Raw genomic sequence first — 23,484 nt, 5'->3', positions numbered from 1 at the left:
TAGGCTTAGATTTTCTGATACAACGCTGTCATTAATTTTCAATATCATACCTTGACCGTTCAAAATGGTTCAACAAATGTTCCTATCTGGGTAAATTGTATTTTGTTACCACCTGTTGCTGGTCAACAAACAATGACCACAGAACAAGAACAAATTACTGTTCTCTAGCTCTCAAATATTATAACCCCCCCCCCAATAAAAAAACAATAAGTTACTTCACTTTCACAGTTCAGTATCGATCGGGCAAAAACATGTTACTGATAAGAACGGTGCAGGCAATGATTTCGCCAAGTCAGCTGACGAGGACAAGATATCTATTTTGACTGTACCAGACATAGTATCAGATTTGTATGATAGACAGTACAGTTCCTTTCCCTCTTAGTGTAATCTCAGACCCCATAGAGATTAGTCGATAGCATAAAGGCAATATGACGGTTCAAGTGAAATGTAATGTTTTACTTACAACCTATCTAGGTATAATGATCACAGAGTATTTAAGTTTTGTCCACGCGAACCGGCTTAAACGGTTTGTCAACCCGAAAGATAGACCAACTAACCCAATTCCAGTTGTTGCTACGGACAACCAAACGATTCTGTCTCAATCTGACAACAATCATACGGAGATGACCGCCCCGACGCCTCAGACATTAACCACCAAGCAGGCACTAAACCCCTATTTTGATTTACAGGAGGTTGACGTTTTCATAGTAAAACGAATCTTAGCGCATAAAATAGTGAATGGAGAAAAGTACAACAAGATTCACTGGTAAAATTTCACTTTACAGGAAACTACATGGGAACCCGAATCTAATATCCCTCAAGGATTGATTCGTGATTACATGATCCAGAAGTCCTTAAAAAAGAAGCGAAAACGGTAGAATATATCTGAATATATTTGTCGAATAGTGTTTCAGATTAATTGTTATATTTCGTTTCCTTTTCAGTTACCGCACTGCACATTACATATTGGAGACGTCTAATATTGATTTTTGCATGTGTTTTATTTACAGGTTTAGAATTACATGATTGCTATATGCATGGAGCACGGCTCATATCGATACATGCTATAGATCATTTACTACGGTGTTAAGATGATTCAATTGTCACAAGGTTATAGGAAAATACAAACGTGCATATATGTTGAAAATGTGTATTGTAATTGTCAAATATTGTGTTTTGAATACTCCGAATACTCGGATTATTTACAGAGATGTGTTGGTTGATATTGAAGAATAAAAATCATGTTCATGGGTTATGGCCGCACATGTATTTCGCGGGCCACGTGAATACAAATGAGTTACAATATACGAGAAATGACGACTACGGGTCGCATGGTTATATACTCCTTCTACGAGATGATTCTGGCTGCACATGTATTTCGCAGGCCACTATAAAGCAAGTTCGCTTTGTGTGTATATACGAGAAAACAAATGAGTTACAATATACGTGAAATGACGACTACGGGTCGCATGGTTATACAATACGATTACAAATACAGTGAAGTAATATACGATGATGAGAATTGAGATACAGTCATGTGAACTGAATACCGTCATGTGACGTGGAATACAAAAACGAGACAATAAATAATGTTGTGATGATATATGTTGATACTGTAAAAGAAGTTCACTATTGTTGGATGGTGCTTACTCGCACGGTTCCCAGTGTGAGATTATATATTACATACTTGTGACAATTGTTATCATGCTTCTTAGATACAGTCAGCGAGGTGAAGATTCGAGATGAATACAGTCAGCCAGTTACTAGGTTTCACAAGACATGAAAACCTTTTCTTATAAAACATGAGTGATCTATGATATTTAGTTTGAAGTAAATAATTATGTTTTTACACTGATTTCTTTGAATTTTAGAATCCAGAGGCCTCCTCCGACCAGTATGGGTCTTATTCATTGTCATCGCTTTGGTAAGCATCCAGAATCGGGTTAATTCCGTGCATACGGAACTCCGACTTCCATGGGGAGTTGTCTTCGTACATATGTCACGAATCGACATTTCCCAGAATAAATGGATTCATATCTTTCAATATAAATTGCCTGATTTAGATGGAATGGGCAATAGATCAAGATATCGAGACTTTTGTTCCACATATACTTTGGCTTGTTATACCGTTTCGGCGATGGATGGATATATAGAAAAGGCCGAACGAGAGTTGTTCGCGTATTGGACAAATGTCCATAAAGACATTTACCTGTTAATTCCCCATATTAACATTTTTCACAAGGATTCCCGCACTAAACGGGCGATACTTCCTTTTATTGGATCAATAAGTCGTTCGCTGTTTTGTACTGCTACAGTCGAGGATGTTGAACGACTGGCGCGGTATGTTAAACAATTGTCGTTGCATGCTGCTAATACTTCTCGTGCTTTTCAAGTCCAAGTTCGTCAGATGTCGTCATTTATAACTAAAAAAAATCAACGCATTTTATCCGCTCTCGCGGGTATTGAAACGAACCATAAAGATATTATACTTGTCACTAAACAAATACAAGATGTGGAGAGATTTATTTTTATCACAGTGAAAATCTTGTTAGATCGCCTCACGTTCCTAACTACAAGAAATTGATGAAATGTATTTAGGCATTCAACAGTTAGTAAATCAACGATTGAGTCCATCTTTACTCCCAGTTTCGGAAGTAAAGAGAGCGTTAAAAATGATTCAAAACCGTCTCACGTTGCACATAAGGATCCAGGTTATTATTATCGGGAACGCACTGTTCACTGTTCTCGGAATTCAGTTTCAATTTTAATTTCGCTTATTGTTCCTATCCAGACTCATTCTACTCTCCTTGATGTATATCGAATCAATTCTTTTGGCTTACCATTTAATCAATCAAGTACGCATGTCACTCAGGTTATGAATTTACCAGATTATCTTGCTGTTTCGGAAGCTAAAGATCAGTATATTGAATTTTCGGCTAGGGATTTTCAAACATGTTATGGTGAACACGAAAAACACTGTCCAATTTTTCACAGTCCGAAACCAACAACATCGCTCACATGCGCACTTGCTTTGTTTACTAAAGACACACAAGAAATTAAATCCTTGTGTGATACAAAATTCCGATTAAATGGGCTACGTTCAATGGCTCTCGAAATTGAACCAGGCACAATTCTTTTAACTGGCATAAAAACCATAATACTAACGTGCAAGGGTCGCATTGAGAAGCGTCCTGCTTGTCAGATTTGTATATTTAAAATTCCTTGTTACTGTGCGTTGAAACTGGATGAATTCGACATAGACATGAGAATTCATAAATGTGTGAAAAAGTCAACTGCTTCAAAATTATACCCACCTAATCTTTTACTTTTATTGGAATTTTTTAATGCATCCATCTTAAAAAACATTGATAGTTTACAGCCCCTTCTGAAAGATTCCGCTTTTAAGATCCCACATTTATTAATTGATGATAAAGTTTTCGATGAAATTCGTAGAAAGGACACAGAATTTCAAGTTGATTTACGCCTTATTTCTCAACGTATGAAAAAGGCATAGGTCATTTCGGATAATTTAATTGATGGTAATTGGATGGATTCCCTCCCACCTTACGCTTTAGATGGGGATTTAACCTACCCATATCACTTGACGGCAAGCATAGCCGCGGGTTTATCCCTGTTTCTCTTAATAATCGTTCTTTTCTTATGGATTAAAGTTCGACGCTTATTTTTTGCATTGACCTTACTTACAGCAGGCTCCCCAACTGACGGTTTGCCAATTTGGAAAACACATCCAACTACACCCTATCCAAATTATTCCCCTCCTTCATTTATGTCGTTGATTAAATCCACTATTTCCATGGATGTTTTTCTGATCATATCGACAGTATTTCTGGTATTCATTTTGCTTTTTCGAAGAATAAACAAAAGTCAATCGACCAGTTACGTCACTGGTTTTACATTTGACAAATTCCTTTGCTTGTCATGAAATTATGGTCTCACAATTTTATCTTTGTCCCCGAGACCTCACGTTAACAGCTGGAAATCCTTTAACTAATTTTCGTATTCAGCGGGTATTCCTTACTTATTATTCACTGTTTGATTGTCACAATTTGCAAATTCAAACCCCGACACAATCTATATATATTTCGGGAAAAATTTATGTAAGTTGGCTAATGGCGTTTCGTTTAAAACGATTCCTTCCTTCCACGACAGGTGTTTTTATGGTACTTCAACATTGTGGAGTCGCTTTTCCGTTACCTCTGACATGATTCTTATATTAATTGCCATCTGCCACGGGACGATAATGATGATGATTTCCTTATCTAGATATTTTATTCTTGCCCGTGATATTTCATATTGTAATGGCTTTGTTTTACCCATTCTACGGACCAGTTATTTGTGAGTGTTATACACGCTTGTCAGTAGGGTACAGCGAGAATGTCAGAATTTAAAATGGTTAAGAATTTGAAATATTTGATCATATTAGTTATCCCCCTTTACAGATACTGATTTACAAGGAGAAAAGTTTATTTCTACTTATTGCATCTCTTTATTGTGACAATATTGAATGAATTACTTTTCTGTAGAGACAAGACCTGTATTTGGAATTTGGCTCTCTCATATGATGGTCATTTGATAGTCACTTGGTGACATTACGTTACATTATTCTACTATTGTGTATCTTCTATATTACTGTCTAGGTTCAATTACTATCGGTGTTTCAATGTGTGCTCTCAGCTCATCCCATAATAATTATATATGTTGTTCGTTTTGGTGTTATTAGCTACAAAGCATTTGCTGAATGTTGTTGATTAGAATTTTATGATAGTTAGTCCGACTGTACTGTTCAAGCAGTCCATAAGTTTTGCGATTTGATCGTGCTTATTAATGTCTTTTTATGATAATATGTGGCTACGCAATTGGACCTGTAACAATTAATCCAAAAATTCGATTCCTGCCGTTATGATCCTCATATGCAAATATGCATTTGCCAGAAGACTATTATTGTGTCTATAGTCTTATTTTTACAGGCAGCTGTCTGAGCTGCAGGTGGCACATCGTTCTATGTATTGATAATTCTATCATTGGTATGGTATTAGTCACTTGTTGTTCGTGAATTACCAGTATTTTTAAGTGTTGTAGATGATGGCCGTACCCCATTCTAAAGGGCGGAGAGTCAAGCACTTCCCCCGCTGTCGTCTGGTCCACGCCAAATCCTTATTCTGGCTCCTGGCTACACGCTTGCTGTCGAGGATGCACGCTGTCCTATCACCTCTGCCGCTAAACACAGACCGCTTGTTTCTGGTAAATAATGTTAGCCTGTGCATAACAGATAGCTGTTGCAATATTCTGTGTTACTTTTATGGAAAATATCCCCCTAAAACATTTTTGGAGAAGACAATTGTTCAATTTCATGTATTGTTCTTTTCAGATGTTAATGGTATTTAATGAACAAACATCAGTTCTCGTATAATGATATCCTTAAATTTCATGTCCAGACTTCCAGTTTGTACAGAGAAAAAGAAAAAGTCATTGACAATGTGCTCACTTGGGCCTTTGGTCATTTGGGCATGTCATCGTATCCTAATTGCTTTGATCGATGTTCATAATATCAATCATTTGATTGTTTAATCCAGACTCAAATATTTACAGACCCCCGTCATACGGCTTTCAAACAAACAAACAACATGTGCATCGCTATATGTTTGTCTTCGGCATCAGTTCACGATGTTGTTTGGTTGTTTTGTTGTTTTACACCGCACTCAGTAATATTCCAGCTATAAGACGTCGGTCTGTAAATAATCAAGTCTGGACCACACAATACAGTGATTGATATCATCAGCATCGACCCACGCAATTGGGATTGATGACATGCATCAACCAAGTCAGCGAGCCTGACCACCCGATCCCGTTAGTCGCCTCTTACGATAAGCACAGTCGCCTTTTACGGCAAGCATGGGTTGCTGAAGACCTATTCTACCCCGGATCTTCGCGGGTTAGTTCACGATGTAAAGTTATGCTTAGAGCGCTAGCGCTGTTCCAATCGTACCGTTCATCGCCAAATTTGCCATCCATGAGTTGATGTCCTTTGGTATCGACTCTCTGGTGGATCACTTCACAGAAACCGGGAATGCTGAAAAACTTGACTCCATTTTGCAGATTCTCAATTCGATCACGGCAATTATAACTAACTAATATTATCTCTTCACATCATTAATATAACAAAGTTCTGTTATAAGGTTAAAAATGCATCTCAGAAACTAATGATAATAAATAGAACCCATTAGATATAGTTCGTGACAGAACTTGTAATTGGAAAGGAATCAATAGAGAAAAGACATTTCACATTTATCATTGGATTGGTCTCTGGCTATTATCCATGAGTTAATGAAACAAATGGGGAATTACAAGGTATAATCCATTTGGATCTTCTGAGCGAGTCACGAAATCAATAGAGAGATGAGCAATCTGGCACGTAGGTTTTTGGTATTTTTCCGATGGCGACACACATGAGTTCATGGTCAGATATAAACTTGTAACGAATCAAATGGAGGTATTGAGACATGTGACAAGGACAGGTCAGGCTCGAACACTATAAAATGATACCCTCAACATTAGGAGAGGAGGGCGCGGTTTGCAGTCGATCGAGTCGAATCCCGATCGTTCTATGTTTCCACCAGCTAGTGACGAGCCTGGCCAGTCTGATCCTGTTCTGTAGTGATAGATGGGCTGAGAGTAAGTAAAACTATGTGAGTATAAACTGGTGTTGCGTTTCTTTATTATGCGGGTGTGAATGCTGATAGAGACAACTTGGAGTAAGGGTCATTAGGCCAATCACTCCTTGACGGAGCCCAGCCACGGTACAAGGCGAGGGCAATGTCCTGGCTTAATTGACCACAAGGACCAGGAACGGCAATACATTTAGTAACTGTAGCAGGGTCGCACTGGACGCCCGAAAGCAGTTACGACAGTTCCTTACTGTGAAATAGAATGGACATGTACATAGCGTTCTTATTTTACCAAACATTGTCACAATTTTTTTTTCAATTAAATGTTTGACTTTTCAGGAAGAGCAAACAGATTTCCTCACAAAGCTTAAAGAGCTAAAGGATTTGCAAACTGTACACGATGCACAACAGGTTGAACAAGATCTAACTGTTATTCATGAACATTTGGACACATTCATCACGTCTTATAAAACGTGCTTGCTGGCAAATACAACCAACAACTGTAACAAAACACTGGAGAATGAAAAAGAGGTCTTGAAGATGGATTTAATGAGGATACCCAACTTGTTAAGAAAACTGCATCGATTGTGATTGATGGTACTTTTAAATGGGACAGAATCGATAAACCACAAGATGCAGGACTGAGATGTCCACGGAGAGATTCTAGTGAGGTATTTTCTTGGGAGGAGGCATCGCCCGATGGAAAAGCTGGCTTTTACCTGAGACAGAAGAGGGGATGCTATTTGAGTTTCGGTAGGCCTTTTGTGTTGTACAAAAAAGTGGTACCAACGTCAATGATAAAATTGACAGGAAAGAGTTTCTTATTTGTAAACCCACCAAAAATGATGCGGTCACATTTCTGATAGCAGCTGACGAAGCAGACATCGATACAACATACAGCTTCAAAGAAGTAGAAACTGGAAAATATTTGAACATTCACACAGAGCGCACAAGTGTTAATGACGAAATCGACAAAATACTGACATTGGCACTCTTCCTTGACGAAGACCAATTCTACTGGAAACAGGCACTGGAAGGATAAAAAAACAGACCATGTAATGGTAAGATATCCTGAAGATCAGATCGGTACCAAGTGAAATCATGAAGTGGTAATTATTGAAATAATCATTTTGGTTTTACTTATCAGATAAAACAATATTTGGTAAGCAGAGGTAAATATAAGACATATCTACATGTGTAATGGGTACAATGTGTGAAGCTAATTTCTGGTGCCACACGCCGGGATAGTGCTGGTATATTTCTCACTCACTCATTGACTACATTTATCGATATGCATTTCTGAAGCATTGTCAAAAAGACCAAACGCTACACTTACTGATGAAGCGTCTGTGTTAAGATAATCACTTTTGCATTGTGTTTCAACCTGTTCAATTGTTTCAGAATCATCAACTGTTGCAGCAACAGACACATCTGATGGAAGCTATCTCGGACTTGGTTTTTCTTGTGACTATAGTTTTGTGTTGCTATTGCTGTCGCTGTCGTCGCAACTAACCCGCTCCCAAACACAACTTGACATTATGATGAAGATTTATCTAAATATTCAGCAATTTTAGTTTTGATATATACTTTGTGAAAAATTACAAATTGGGCAGACTATAATTTGCCTATGATTTGAGCAAAAACACAAGCATTAGATATTTTATCTTTTATCTTACTTACAAAATGTATGTAGGGAAAATGTTGATAATCTTTGTTACTGAAACTAGCAGGATTGTCGACATTTCTTTTGGCTGGAATTACGTTTATCCAGAACATCATAAACCAACAACATGTTGTTGCTGCAATTTCGGGATGTGTTCCTGTTGCCAACGGGGTATGGGTAGCCTCGTGGTTGGAAGTGCGTCAAGTAACTGTTCTACTCACTATCTGATTCATCACTCTGATAAGACCCGAGTGTCCGGTGTGGGAATAGTGTACACTCACTCATGTATATCATCAAAGTAGGTCACAAGTTGACATGACGTAAAGCTGCCTTATCTCATTTAACGTTTTGACTGTAGTGTCATTGGAGAATCTGCGGAATTAATACAATTCGTGCACTGCAAATGTCTGACGGTATCAATTCACTTAATATGACTATTATCGTGTATATATACTTGGACATAAAAACATAAAATAAACATATTGTTTCTTTGTTTTCATAAATGTTAATGTTCCAAAAGCTTCAGTGATGATTAGTGTTCATTGTTCATGGACAAAATTCTTGAAACATATGTCTCCTTCAATGTATGACCTGGAGTGAGCGAGTGAGTTGGGTTTAAGGCCGCTTTTAACAGTTTTCCACTTATATCACAGTGTGTCAGCTTAATGTGGGAGGAAAGCCCGAAGGGATGCAGGCCGCAGACGTTTAAAAAACATAATTGGGTAATCGGGGCAAACCGGGATTCAAACCCACGATCATAGGTTTCTGACGTGTCCAAGGAAGGCAACTCTGCACAGAGTAAAATAAAACTTGACAATATGAAACAGTCTGAACTATAAAAGAACTCACATGAGTCACTCGTGGAAATGAATTATCGGATTCATAGTATTTATAAATGGAGTGATTCTTTTAACCTTCTAAAATAGTAGGATGTGACTGAACAACAGTGGATAGACAAGAGACATTCCAATTAGGTGTAATTCCGGAAATATAAAACTAATATTATCAAAGTTTGTTTAAAGGATCAGAATACAATCCCGATTGCTCTCGTACACTAACCATCCCTTAAGAGAAGGTGTCCTATATTTTATTTCTGAAACAACGAACACTGTGAAACTACTACAGTACAATGAAATATCGATTTAACTTTGAAATATACATGAACATTGATCTGCACGCTTGTGAGATCCAGTAGTATGTGTGTGTTTTGCGCAATCTCCAGGGTACACCTTCCAACAAATCAATATGTGTAGGTCACAATGACATAAGTCAATAGGGTATCCGTGGTAATATATTACCAAGAACATCTCAAACACTCATGTTGCTTGATGTGACAAGTGGTTACATCATCCATCATAGCGTTTTTCAACTGTTATCTAAATGTTATTGCATTATGCATAACCTTTGACTACATGCACAATTACAAGAGTATTGAGTTTGTGACATTAGTGAGCTTGAGTCGTCAGTAAATGAGTTATTAGCCTCCTCCTAAAACTGCCGAGAGAGGGCGCGGGCTTCCCACAAGGTTTATCTGACATAAATCAGGATCTGAATTAGAAAAAAAACCTCCCCGCTTTTCGGTTGTACAGATCTTTTACTGTTGTCAAGCAGGACTCGAAATGTATAACACATGCTTGTGTTCAAATCATAACTGAAAACGAGTTAATAAATAAACATTTTCATTAAAAAAAACAATCGGTAAGAGCCGATATTAACTCCATAAATGACAATCTGTCATTGTTTTGCATTGTATATGTGGAACTAACGTAAATAGAAAGTGAAATATCCTCTGTTTTCAAACAGAAACCACTTACTATTAAGGGGTGATAACGTGTAGGTAGGTAACTCCTGTAAGAAACTATTCCTGTAAAAGGCAGAGGATTTTCATGTGTTATGTTCACTGTTCATATATGCTTCATTCACATTGAGGTATATTATTAAACCTTTGGACCGTACACTCGGAAAAGTGTAATTCGAAATATGTTTCTGTTGGTGGAACGGTGAAGTACGATGCAGAACAGAAATTATTCTATTCCTTTCTCGGGCTTAGGAATAGTCCCATGGCAATGTTGCACAGCTTGCACCACTTTGTCAGTTCACATACTTGAAGCAGGTAAGATTAAAACGAATTTAGACCTTTTTGGTGCGTTGAAAGCATTATGTTGAGAGAGTACCCGAACACGTTAAGCGAAATAGACTATTGAAAAATACTCAACAAAGTAACTACGCCATAAGCCCCAAAGCATTGCTGAAGTATGTTACAAACAAGACGTATAAAAAATCTATCTTATACAATCTGAAAAGTACTATGATGCCTCCTTTCTACATGACCTTATGGTCATTTTGTCATTTTGTTCATTTGATGACATTTGTCTTGTTGTTGCTGCATCCATATGCCAATTCATCTGTCCATGTTTTACCTCTCTTCTGGAATGGACCATATACACAGAGAGCTCCTGATATTTACCCTACCTACAATGACAGGATATACAAACACCGATACGTAACAACCGTTCTTGATAACAGCTGAGCTTCAGATTTCCCACACTCATCATTTGGAACAATATGACAAATTACGTAGATAACAGGGACGAGACATCCTCAGTAACGAAACAATGGTTGGTCACGACTACCCTCAGACGAACAGAAAGTGTTTGGCCAACACATGTGTGGACTTGGTATGGAAGAGCACATGGTGATACAGGCTACTGACATGTTCCTCCGTTCCTAATGCCAAGGTCAACGTATCGACGTCATGGGCACACATCATTGGTGAATGTACCAGGACATGCTTATGTCCATGTAAAGAAACGTGGGTGGGGATTCAAACTCAGACAATATTATTGCAATGCAGCATGCCTTCCTTGTTTTCTGCTCGCTTTATCTTTCCAAAGTTACATTTTGCGTGTCTGTTTTCATAAACAGAAAACAATAAGGACACACCCACAAACGGACTGATTGGCTGATAATATATTGGAGCATGTGTGTCATTATTGCGCTGAACGATGTCACGGTTTTCGTTTTGTTGTGTTTTTTGTGTGTGAAGTTATTATTGTTGCGTATGTATTTATAAGAATATATTCAGAATGATTTGGTTTTTATCCCTCCATAAAGGCAAAGATGTATTGAAGTAAATTATTGAAGATATATATGAACTAAGAGGCAACAGGTCGGCATAAACCTTATAGGGTGAGTGTAATGTGTAGTTTCAAACTATAACAAATGGTAATGATTCAATGCATGAAGACTACGACCGAGTCCAATGCTATTGAATATTAACCCATGCACCATAGATATCTCACGTGGAAGCCATTTGCAAGTCTAAGGCGCCGCGATTCGCTGTGCAGAGTTGCGTCCCTTGGGCACGCCAGAAACCTCTGATTTTGGGTTCGAATCCCGGTTCGCCCCGATTTTGTTTCTTGGTTTGTCAGCACCATACCCGTGCTCGTGGGTTTCACCGAAGTGGTAAACGTCTGAGACGTGCATCGCTTTGGGCTTTCCTCCCACATTAAGCTGACATGCCGCGATATAACAAGAATACTGTTAAAAGCGGCGTTAAACCCATCTCACTCTCTCACTTACTTTACAATAGCTAAGGAGTGACTGAATCATAGGACAAGTGTGATTGAAGTGAAACTGGTTGTTAATAATTATGACAGTTTGTTTACACGTCTTTAAAAAAGAGTTATATGTTTTATATACATGGTGGCAACGTTTGTCTCAGAAAACGCAAATGCACAAGACAGTTATGATGATCATGAACATGATGCACGCGTTACGACACCCTGACATCTAATTCTGTAAGTGTACACAATGCACAGTTGAACACTTGGAACTGCAGTCCTGGCACAACGCCAATATCAGCTGCTCTGTCAATAGATATTGATCATGATGAGGTATTTCAAAGAATTTAGAAACAGGTTTAGCAAGTTAGGTAAAGCATTTCCAGTTTCCGTCGACGCCCTGCTAATATTGTGACAAGACATTTCGTACAGAACACTTTCATACAATGGATGCCCAAAGAGGATCGTCTTTCGTTAGTCTCTTGATCATGACTTATCTTGTGACAGTGACTTGTGAGTACAACATAATTTTTTTAGGTCCATAGTGTTAGAAAATTCCTTGTTACATAAATACTAGTATTGGCTGGATTTACCTTATTGTGAGACGCCACAGTAGATAAAGAATAATTGGCGATACCTATAGACACATTTAATACTGAAGAGAACATGTTTCCTGCCAATGACAATGCCATGAAACATCTGTCAATGATATCCCTGTTTCACAACATATGTAGACTGGATTGTTCGAGATAGGACAAACATATTTATTGTCAACGTTTGACTAAACTTTTACCGTTTGCTGTGATTTGAAGACGAAATGCTAATAATGGGCAGGCTCATCATACTAATATTAGAAATGTAGAGAATTTTAATTTTATGTCTACTATTTACTTTGTCAGCAGATTAGAAGAATACGTAATTTGCTTCTGAATAAAAAGTACAATGCATCTTTCAGCATGATTACATGAAACGTTTCTTCACTTCCATGTGTGCGAAGTTCTTCAAGTTAAGGATGTTGACGTATATATATGTGTGTGTGGAGTTATGGGTCAAAATGAAAATATTATTTCGAGTTATTTGCCGATCCCATACATGACGTAAAACGAACAATTGTGATGAAGATTATATGAATTGATCACTAAAAATCAGTGATGATACCAGGTGATCGCTTTAAGGCTAAACATGACCTGATCTACCGGTAGCACCCGTCACTCACATAAGTTGCATAAAGCAAGTAAGTGTTAGTAATAAGGAGATGTGAATACTCCGGAATACAATACGGGGTGGCACAGTGCATCATATTGACATACGACTTCTCCTACTTACTAAATTCGTCTGAATGTCTACCATGCAATGTCAAAAATTCTCTCAAGGCAAGAACGGCATCTACTTCACCTAATGCTGATTCATTTACAGTAATTTCGTTACACTCACTCTACTTCATTGGTATTGAATTGAAACACTTAGAAGCACACGCCCTTGTGTATACAAGTTACTTTCATTCCTCTTTCTGAAAGGGGAGAGTGTTGTAGTTGTGAAAGCTTTGGCTAATCATGGCAAAGACCCGTGTTTGATTCCCGACCTGAGAACTATGTGTAAAGACTATTCACAGCAAAAAAGTTTAGGTTTCCGTCTTCTGGAAACCTGTCGGATCCCTTCCCATTTTGGATTAGGCCCGGATACCTTCCGGAAACCTTCCAAAAAAAATGTCAAAATTTGGGGGGTGCATTTTGTTCACTTTAGTGTGAAACACATAATTATCTTGAAAATACCAAGAAATTTGAAGGTTGCTGAAGGCATCTGGAAGGTTTCCGGATGCAAATTTTCTTCATATCTTGTTTCTGGTAAATAATGTTAGCCTGTGCATTACAGATAGCTGTTGTAATATTCTATGTTACTTTAATGGTAAATATCCCCCTAAAACATTTTTGGAGAAGACAATTGTTCAATTTCATATATTGTTCTTTTCAGATGTTAATGGTATTTAATGAACAAACATCAGTTCTCGTATAATGATATCCTTAAATTTCATGTCCAAACTTCCAGTTTGTACAGAGAAAATGAAAAAGTCATTGACCGTGTGCTCACTTGGGCCTTTGGTCCTAGTGAGATGATAATAAGACTATTTGTAACGGTACATGTACTTGTTATATCCAAAATGCTAACTTCATTGAAATTTGCCTCACCCTAGTTTTATGGTACTACAGTGAGCTCTTCCTCAGTTACTGTGAATTCTTTTATTTAAAGAGATTGAGAATTTTATTTGACACTGGAGTTGTAACCACTGCTCACATATGTGTATTCAAATAATATAACAACTATGTGCTTAATACTTCACAAATATCTCCAGAAATAGGTATTTTAGTCATAATTGCAGAAATACTTTATGAATGACCCCTTCACTATTACCTTGATCTTACACTTCAACCCTTCATGAGTTATCACTTTTGAGTGTGAATTTGACCTTCAATAGTGATAAATATTTCAAAAACATTTCAAAGAGCTATCCAGCACATAAACCAAATATGCAGTCCTTTGGTAGAATTCAACATATCATTGACAAAAATATGAAAAAAATAAAACCAGTATATGTATAAGAGTTACTAAGACTTCTGCAGAAAAGGCAATTTAGGGGAAAATGTAGTATATATTGGTCACGCACGACCTTTTTCCAACTTCGACCCCTGGCCAAAGGAAGAGTTAGACCACAAACAAACTTTTTGTCTGGTTGTGACTTTGACCTTTGACATAACAGATCAATGTGACATCAGACGTTCTCAGAGCTAAGGAAACATGTGTTATTTATTCCTGAGATGCCCAAGCAATGCATGGTTTCATAAGATAAGTGCGGCTATTAAACTGAGGCAAAATCATGAAACATCCCCATTTACACAGCTGGCAAATGAAACATAAGCAACAATCAAATTATCAATTTCCTTTATTCATATGCCTGTAGTATATCGCACATTGAACAGTGTTCACATGATGGTTCCTGATGCAGTATGCAATTTCATCCTATTCTTCAATACTCCTAACTGTTCGCTTGACAGTACATACGGATTATGTTCACCAATTCAGAGAACTTACTTCCCCTCAATCCTCCTTTCCTTTCTATACTAGCCACATAAAGAAACTGTGCACGGAGAAAATATATTGTGGATTGAAATACAACACAGCAAGAACAAAATGATGCAGACGCTGTAGCAGCTGAATGATCGGACCATAAGAAAATGTCAACGGGACCTGAACAACATCTGTTACGATGACGTCAGAAGATCAAAATGGAGTAGGGGGTCATACGACAAAGTCACAAAGTCAATAACGGGTATGACCACCCTGTGCGTGAATCACATCAGTGCATCGGCGACGCATGGAGCATAGGCATGGGCATGGAAGGCCTGGGGAATGGCCTGCCATATCCTCCTCAAATCCTGTGCCAAGTCACAGACGTTATCTCGAGGATGTGGAAGACGACGCAGACGGCGCTCCATTTCATCCCACACATGCTCTATTGGGGAGAGATCTGGAGAAACTGCAGGCCATGGCAGTAACATGACATTGTTATGGTGAAGGAAATCCATTGCGACCCTAGCCGTGTGAGGACGAGCGTTGTCCTGTTGAACTGTCAATCCCGGGCCATGACGTTGCAGGAAAGGAATGACCACAGGCCTCAGAATCTGATCTCTGTAGCCAACACCGGTGAGATTGCCCTGAACAACCACCAAAGGGGTTCGGTGCCGCGCTGTTATCCCACCCCAAATCATCACAGAGCCACCTCCAAAACGATTCCTCTCCACAATACAGTTGCGTCCATAACGTTCTCCCAAACGCCGGTAGACACGTTGGCGCCCGTCACTGTGGGAAATGTTGAACCTCGATTCATCTGTAAAGACAACATTTCTCCACCATATTCGAGGTTGGCAAACATGATTTCGACACCATCTTAGACGGTTGACTCGATGACGGTGTGTCAGGATGGGACGTATGGCAGGGCGTCGTGGTCGAATCCCGTACTGACGCAGACGATTCCTGACAGTGTTGGGATGGATACGGCGCAGTCCAGGAATTGTCTGGGACGTTGTTACTGCCGTTTGGAACCTGTGTCTGAGATGTGTAACTCGAATCCATCTGTTATGTCTTGGCGTCGTTACTCGGGGACGTCCTGAACGTGGGTGGTCGGCAACGTCATTTGTGTTCTGATAACGCCTCACCAATGCCGATATCGTGTTACGATAGCATTGGAAATGTGTTGCCACCTGTTGTTGCCTCATTCCCGCTCGGATCATTCCAATGGCTTCATGACGCTGTGCAGTTGTCAATCTTGGCATGATTTGCTTGTGATATGCTTGTGTCTGCGCCTGTGAAGTTGTGAATTTTTGAATGACCACAGATCATGCTTTCCAAAGTGACAGCGAATTTTGAGTTGCACATGCTGTGTACAGCTGCACAGGATGCACGTCCATAGGCCCCCATCAATGACGTCATATCGCATGGCACGTGCATGAGCGTTTGAATGTCTGCAATAGTTGCCGTGTTAAAACCTATATTTCATATATGGACGGTGTGCCCTTATATCTATATTTTCTCCTGGCACAGTTTCTTAATGTGGCTAGTATATATTGCCATGGATGTACAGGAACCAGGATGAGGGGATGTCAGTTGGACTCTATCCCTGATGCTTTGTTTTAGTAGAATTGTGAACTTTCCATTTGGTGTTTGGGTCCACATTTAAAGACAATAAGTCCCATTTATCATTCCTTTCAAGCGTTTACCACATGGCTCAAGACAAGAATTTCTTGAATTTCCTGGAAGGATTCCACTCCAGCTTGCCATTGGTTTGTCTTCTCACGTTAGTCAGACCAGCATTTTTGTGTCCCAGTACCATTTTGCATACAACTTCTCGGTCGGCCTCCATTGAAATAACAGGACCCTCGTCATCGCTGTCTGCAAATCACCTCTGATATCTGAAGGGGTGCACTCTGTTAAGGACTCCCTTGTCTGGTCCTTCCAAACTGTCAACCTGCAGTACTCATCCAGGGATCTCAAGCAGGACGTCAGTTTCTGCAGCATTAAGTACAAAGATTTTAGCAATCACAAAGAATTGTTGCCACATGTACTTACAGATAGAAGGCAGCAAAATCACTTAAGTTATCATATGTGAGTCTTGTAATATGCCAAAATTTTAAGATAATCACAACTCAAATCTCAACCAGACAAACCAGTGATTAATGTTATGAACTCGGTCCAGACAAACCGATGATAACTGTTATGGACAATATCCCACATCATTGTGGTATGATAACATGCGATCAATGAGCATACTCGATCACTACCTGATATATTAATTAGGCTTGTATGGCAAGCATGGACTGCTGTGAATTTTTTTAAGAGATGTCATTTAGTGATTGTTTCAACTCAACAACATGGAAAAATATATATTTACAATCCTGGTCATATAGCCAAAATAGATCATATACACGCATGGAGCCTTGACTTTCTACTAGCTTTAATAAACCATCCCAGAATGAAAATGTTTCCCTAAAAGAGAGGTCATATGAGCGTATGTGTGCTGAAATTGCTTTTCAGGAACATCTGTTTTAGTTTGTTTACAAGAGGTGTATTCCAAAAAATATCCTCAATACATGAGAAGGTCTGTTAGGAACTACCTCAGTAAGTCAATCACAATGTCAGAGCGTCATAATACATTTTAGTACAAGACGTCAAAGGGTTAAAAAAAGAAACGGCATGCTTGTCGTAAAAGGCAACTTACGGGATCGGGTGGTCAGGCTCGCTGACTTGGTTGATGCATATCATTGATCCAAATTGCATGGATTGATGCTCATGATATTAATCACTGGATTGACTCGATTATTCACAGACCGCCGTCATATAGCTGGAATATTGCTGAGTACAGCGTCAAACAACAAGCCAACCAACCAACCAACTTGAAGAAACTGAGGAAAAGCAATTAGCATTACCTAGCATTCACCGCAAGGCGGTTGCTCTTCGTGAGTGCCACGTGTGTTAATGAATCACTATCGAACACTGATGATACCAGCTGTTTGCAATAAAGTGAGTATAATCGGTTTCACTCTTCACAAACACTTGCAAAGGCAAGTCAATTGTTTACCTGAAAAATACCCAAAGCATATGGTACAAGTAAAAATAGTGAATTTTGTCACTGATACATCAAATTTGAAAATGATTACCCTAAGATGCTTGACTGAGACCTTGCATTTCAAAAACTGTGAGGATGCAGCCTCTGGAATATTGCTCAGCATAAAGCGAAAGTTGACTTTTGGAAAGTTGAAGTCATTCCTCTTGTCATACAGTCTTCTGCTGGGGAGTCTTTTGTTAATCTAAATCTTCATGTCTCCTTTATTTCTAGTTCAGGTGAGTAAATCAGTGGAAGAGAATTGGCAATGTGATAGTTATCATATCATCGAAGTTTAGCAAAAGTTCAGATCCAAATGCCTAAAGAAACAGACGGCAAGAAGGATAGCACAATTTGTGCCCATTGGGATGCCTACTTGTTGCCTAAATGTCCAAATTTTACATTGGTTGAGCCCTTTACATATTATTTTCTCAGTAAATATCAGATGGCATTTGCTTTCATTTTTTCCAAAATGTCCTGCACCCCCGAAGATAGATTTGTAACTGTATCTATAGTCAACAAGAAATGAAGGTTTTCTTTTCGTTTGTCATGTGGAATAATGGTGTATAAAGTTGCAAAATCAAATGTTTTGATTAAAGAATTAAACTTGGTATATTCCTTCCTTTTTGAGAGTATTTTTTAACAGCAAATAAATTGGCAGAGGTCCCATGTTCCACTTATGGTTACAGCCCGAATTATGTCACTGCAAACTACATATGTCTTCAATGCAGGCCACAATGTGAACACTGTGAGGTAAAGATCATTAGATTATTATTGAATGTCCTAGACAATGGCCTTTTGTACACTCCCTTTTTTCTCCCGAAAGCTTACCTGCGCAGTCACCTGTTCTGATGTATCAGTAAAAATAGAATAGTTCTGTCACGAACATACACATCAACAACTTCATGCGATATCTCATTTAAAACGGGCGTGTTCGTCCTTGCATTTGAGTGTTCTGGAAGTGAACATAGTCTTAGAAGTGGGTTTTTGGTAATCATCTGTATCGTGTCTTCCATGATAAGTAAGTGTCATGTACATGCTTTTGAAAGAATGGCCTGTCAGAGGACAGAGAGCGGAGAGTGGAAAGTTTTACAAGTGCAGTTCTGATAGGAACTTGTTTAAATAGTTTGCACAGTATGTCTTATTTGTAATCTGTTTGATCTTTATCTTCTGCAATTTTAACTATCATTCCTGGTAGGTATTTGTATATTTGTTAAATGTTGATACACAACTAGCTTCACAAGCTTTATCAATATCTTTAGATAGTTTAAACATGTTCAGTTCACTGAATTAAGTTGTTTATCTTGTCATATTTACATTTTTCATTGGACAATAATATCTCTAGATATGGATTCAATTGATCAATTGTTTCAGTGAAATATAGATGCCACAGTACCCAAAACGCCCTCCCAGTGTTTGATATTATTTGAAAGAATTTGTGGTATTCATTTTGATCGTGTCTTGTGTGGTAGGTAAGTTCTATGTATCCCCGTGTCATGGGTTTTCGCGCTAAAGAAACTTTCGTAGTTCTGTCGCTAATAATGTGAACAACTGTAAACATCTCACTCACCTATAAATGCCAACTGTATCTAAAAAAACAGGCCTTCATCCGAGTATTTACAATGTTGGTGTTTCGCACTCAAATCGCTGAAGTCTGGGAAACCCTCCATATCCGTGACGTCATATGTTTTCGGACGCCTGATTTATTGGCGGACGACGGGGTATTCCAGTCAATGTACGGTGACCAAGTTTGGATATAATATCGAAGAAGTACGGACTTAGCTCTAAGAAAAGTTTAAAGAATCCTCTCAACGTGGAAAATAAGTTTGTAAGCTATTTACATTGTGTTACAGTCAGTTTTGGTCAATTTTATTCTTCTTTCTCATTGTGGCATGGTCACCAAAACGAGTTGGTCCGCACAACTCTAACTGAAATGCAATACTTTAGATGAGTCAAAGTGAACGGCCAGATATCTCTGAAAAATTTCCCTGTTGGACCATCCTGAATCGCTAACAGTGCCAGACATTCCAGATGGGCAGTCTTGCAGAATCCTTGTTCATACGTTTCCCTTTGAAGATGAAAAAAGGAGGTATGACATTTCCGATGGTATTTCCGCATCCAATAACTGTGGTAGTGATTGAGCGTTGGCACGTCACTGCAACAAGGTTGTCTTCTGTGGAACCGACAACACAGTCATCTACGTTGTAAAGTTGCTCTGGGCTTTCCTTCAGATCATACATGTCCAATAGCTCCTCCAAGCGGTTATAATAATGACATACATTTTCCTCGGATGTCGCTCTTGCTCTTTGAATCTCCAGAGATCTTGGTTTTTGAACCTTAAGTTGTGGTCACCTCTTCATGAAACTGTAACCATTGTATGGAGAAAGGCTTGTCATCCTTATCTTTCTTTCCAAGGTGAACAACACTCGTACTTCGATGACGCCACACGGCTCGTTATAGCGCGAGAAATGGCGATAAACATGTCCGTCCGAAAACATAGGATCGTACGATATAAAGTGTTACAGTAGAGTTCGTTCTAAATAGAAAATTGTCTCAGATAATACTGGAGAAAGATTGATTTGGAATTTGTGGGGAGTAGTGCACTTTACCCGGTGCACCTTTTCAGATCCAATTAGCGCTGTGGGGTCTCGAACGCGTCTCACCGGCTTGGTTAATTAATGCGTTAATTAGCCTGCGTTAATTACCGTTAACTAACCGACGCTCTACCACTGGATGACATGTAATCAGTGCTCGTTTAACGGTTCATTAGCACCCCGATGACGTTACAGAGCGGATGGTGGCGCATGGGAAACTGCAATTGTTGCCAATTTGTGTAAATACATTATTTCATTTATTTAATTTGTTTTACTATGTTCAAAAGGTGTCTATGGTCAGAACAATCAAACGGAAACATCTCCTCCATCACCACCATTGGAAGGTAATGCTCTCCCCACATTTCCAGGAAGTGTAAAAATAATGTTTTCCTTAACATCAAAATACCTCATGCATAGCTGGCCCACCTTATTGACGGCATCTTTACATTTAGAAAAAACAACCGTTTTGAACATCATAAAATACCCCCACGCGCTATCTGTAGAATAACAAAATGTACGTTTGCAGGTGTCAGCGGTCAGACCCACTCCACGGAAACAGCTCCTCCATCACTGCCAACGCAAGGTAACCATTCTCGTGAGTCTGATTTCTTATGAATATGGAAATGATTTTGTCGCTTTTATTCTCTACACCAGTCATTATACACAGTATAGTACTTACAAGACATAGTTTTTCTTAATGAAAGCGAGAGGCATTTACAAACAAGATTGTCACACGCATCAAATTCGCTTTGCATTCTATATTCCTTATGCAGAGAACTACTGCAGACAGTATATACTCGAGCTATATCCATTTGCAAAGTACTACAACCGATCGATAGATCGAGGGTCCCCAGGGATGAGCATGACACACCACTTTCACAAATTTCAATAAGCATGGTGAACTAGTCTGAACTATCTGGATATATCTGGACTAACGCTTGAATTATCATAATTTGAATAAATTCTTAAAATATGAACTTGAGTGTTGATGTTGTCAGGGACATGTTGTTAATGCCCATATTTTGGCTTATATCAATATTCATGCGCAACCAGATTTGCAACCAGTTTCAGTTTGGTCTGTCAACGGAAGAAAGTTTTTATTTATTTACACTTAAATATATATTTGACGTAGGTAATAAATAAAATCATTCATTCGTAAAAATGATATCTGATGAGAATCAGTGTAGTATTCTATATGTATGTATGCCACCTCCTATATTGACATCGATTGGTGTGCTGCCTCCCATATAAACAGTGCCTGGCATGGCGCTTCCTTCATGGTATAGCGCCTCCTATATTGACCTGGAATGACAGCACCTGGAAAGCCACCTACATGAGCATCGTCTGATAACCCGCCTCCTACATGGACATCACCTGTTATGACGCCTGCAACATCGACAATGCGTGGTATGCCACCACCTACGTGGACGGCACCTGGTATGCCGCCTCCTACATGGACCGTGCGCGGTATGCCCCCTCCTACATGGACAGTGCGTGGTATGCCACCTCCTACATGGACAGTGCGCGGTATGACACCTCCTACATGGACAGTGCGTGGTATGCCGCCCCCTGTATAGACAGCACCTGGTATGCCGCCTCCTACATGGTACAGCACCTGGTATGCCACCTTCTGTATGGACAGGACTTTGAATACCGCCTCCTTCATGGACAGTACCTGGTATGCCGCCTCCTGTATGGGCAGCACCTGATATGCCGCCTCCTGTATTGACAGCACCTGGTATGCCACCTTCATCATGGACAGTACCTGGTATGCCGCCTCCTGTATGGGCAGCACCTGATATGCCACCTCCTGTATTGACAGCACCTGGTTTGTCACCTCCTGTATGGACAGCACCTGGTATGCCACCTCCTTCATGGACAGTACCTGGTATGCCGCCTCCTGTATGGGCAGCACCTGATATGCCGCCTCCTGTAGTGACAGCACCTGGTATGTCACCTCCTGTATGGACAGCACCTGGTATGCCACCTCCTGTATGGACAGCGCCTGGTATGCCACCTCCTTCATGGAGAGCACCTGGTATGCCACCTCCTGTATGGACAGCACCTGGTATGCCGCCTCCTGTATGGACAACGCCTGGTATGCAAACTCCTGTATGGACAGAACCTGGTATGCCGCCTCCTGTATGGACAGCACCTGATATGCAACATCCTGTATGGAAAGGACCTTGAATACCGCCTCCTTCATGGACAGTACCTGGTATGTCACCTCCTGTATGGACAGTGCCTGGTATGCCACCTCCTGTATGGACAGCGCCTGGTATGCCACCTCCTGTATGGAAAGCACCTGGTATGCCACCTCCTGTATGGACAGCGCCTGATATGCCACCTCCTGTATGGAAAACACCTGGCATGCCGCCTCCTGTATGGACAGCACCTGGTATGCCATCTCCTGTATGGACAGCACCTGGTATGCCGCCTCCTGTATGGACGGCACCTGGTATGCAAACTCCTGTATGGACAGCACCTGGGATGCCATCTCCTGTATGGACAGCACCTGGTATGCCGCCTCCTGTATGGACAGCACCTGGTATGCCACCTCCTGTGTGGACAGCACCTGATATGCCGCCTCCTGTAGGGACAGTACCTGGTATGTCACCTCCTGTATGGACAGTGCCTGGTATGCCACCTCCTGTATGGACAGCGCCTGGTATGCCACCTCCTGTATGGAAAGCACCTGGTATGCCACCTCCTGTATGGACAGCGCCTGGTATGCCGCTTCCTGTATGGACAGCACCTGATATTCCGCTTCCTTCATGGATACCACCTGGTATGCCAACTCCTGTATGGAGAGCACCTTGTATGC

At 39.8% G+C, this 23,484-nt stretch overlaps 1 long non-coding RNA gene across 1 annotated transcript; it reads left to right on the top strand.

Annotated features, from left to right (window-relative positions):
* The first annotated feature begins 211 nt into the window (after nucleotides 1–211).
* Nucleotides 212–8,994, top strand: LOC124123191. Its single transcript, XR_006859279.2, has 3 exons — nucleotides 212–5,262; nucleotides 7,026–7,747; nucleotides 8,088–8,994. It is a non-coding gene; the product is annotated as an uncharacterized LOC124123191 (long non-coding RNA).
* The last annotated feature ends 14,490 nt before the right edge of the window (nucleotides 8,995–23,484 follow it).

Source organism: Haliotis rufescens, unplaced genomic scaffold (assembly GCF_023055435.1).
Source record: "Haliotis rufescens isolate VD_foot unplaced genomic scaffold, xgHalRufe1.0.p SCAF_14, whole genome shotgun sequence".
NCBI classification, from domain to species: Eukaryota; Metazoa; Mollusca; class Gastropoda; order Lepetellida; family Haliotidae; genus Haliotis; species Haliotis rufescens.
The sequence above is the reverse complement of the archived record's forward strand: the minus strand, read 5'-3'. Positions and strand labels throughout refer to the sequence as shown.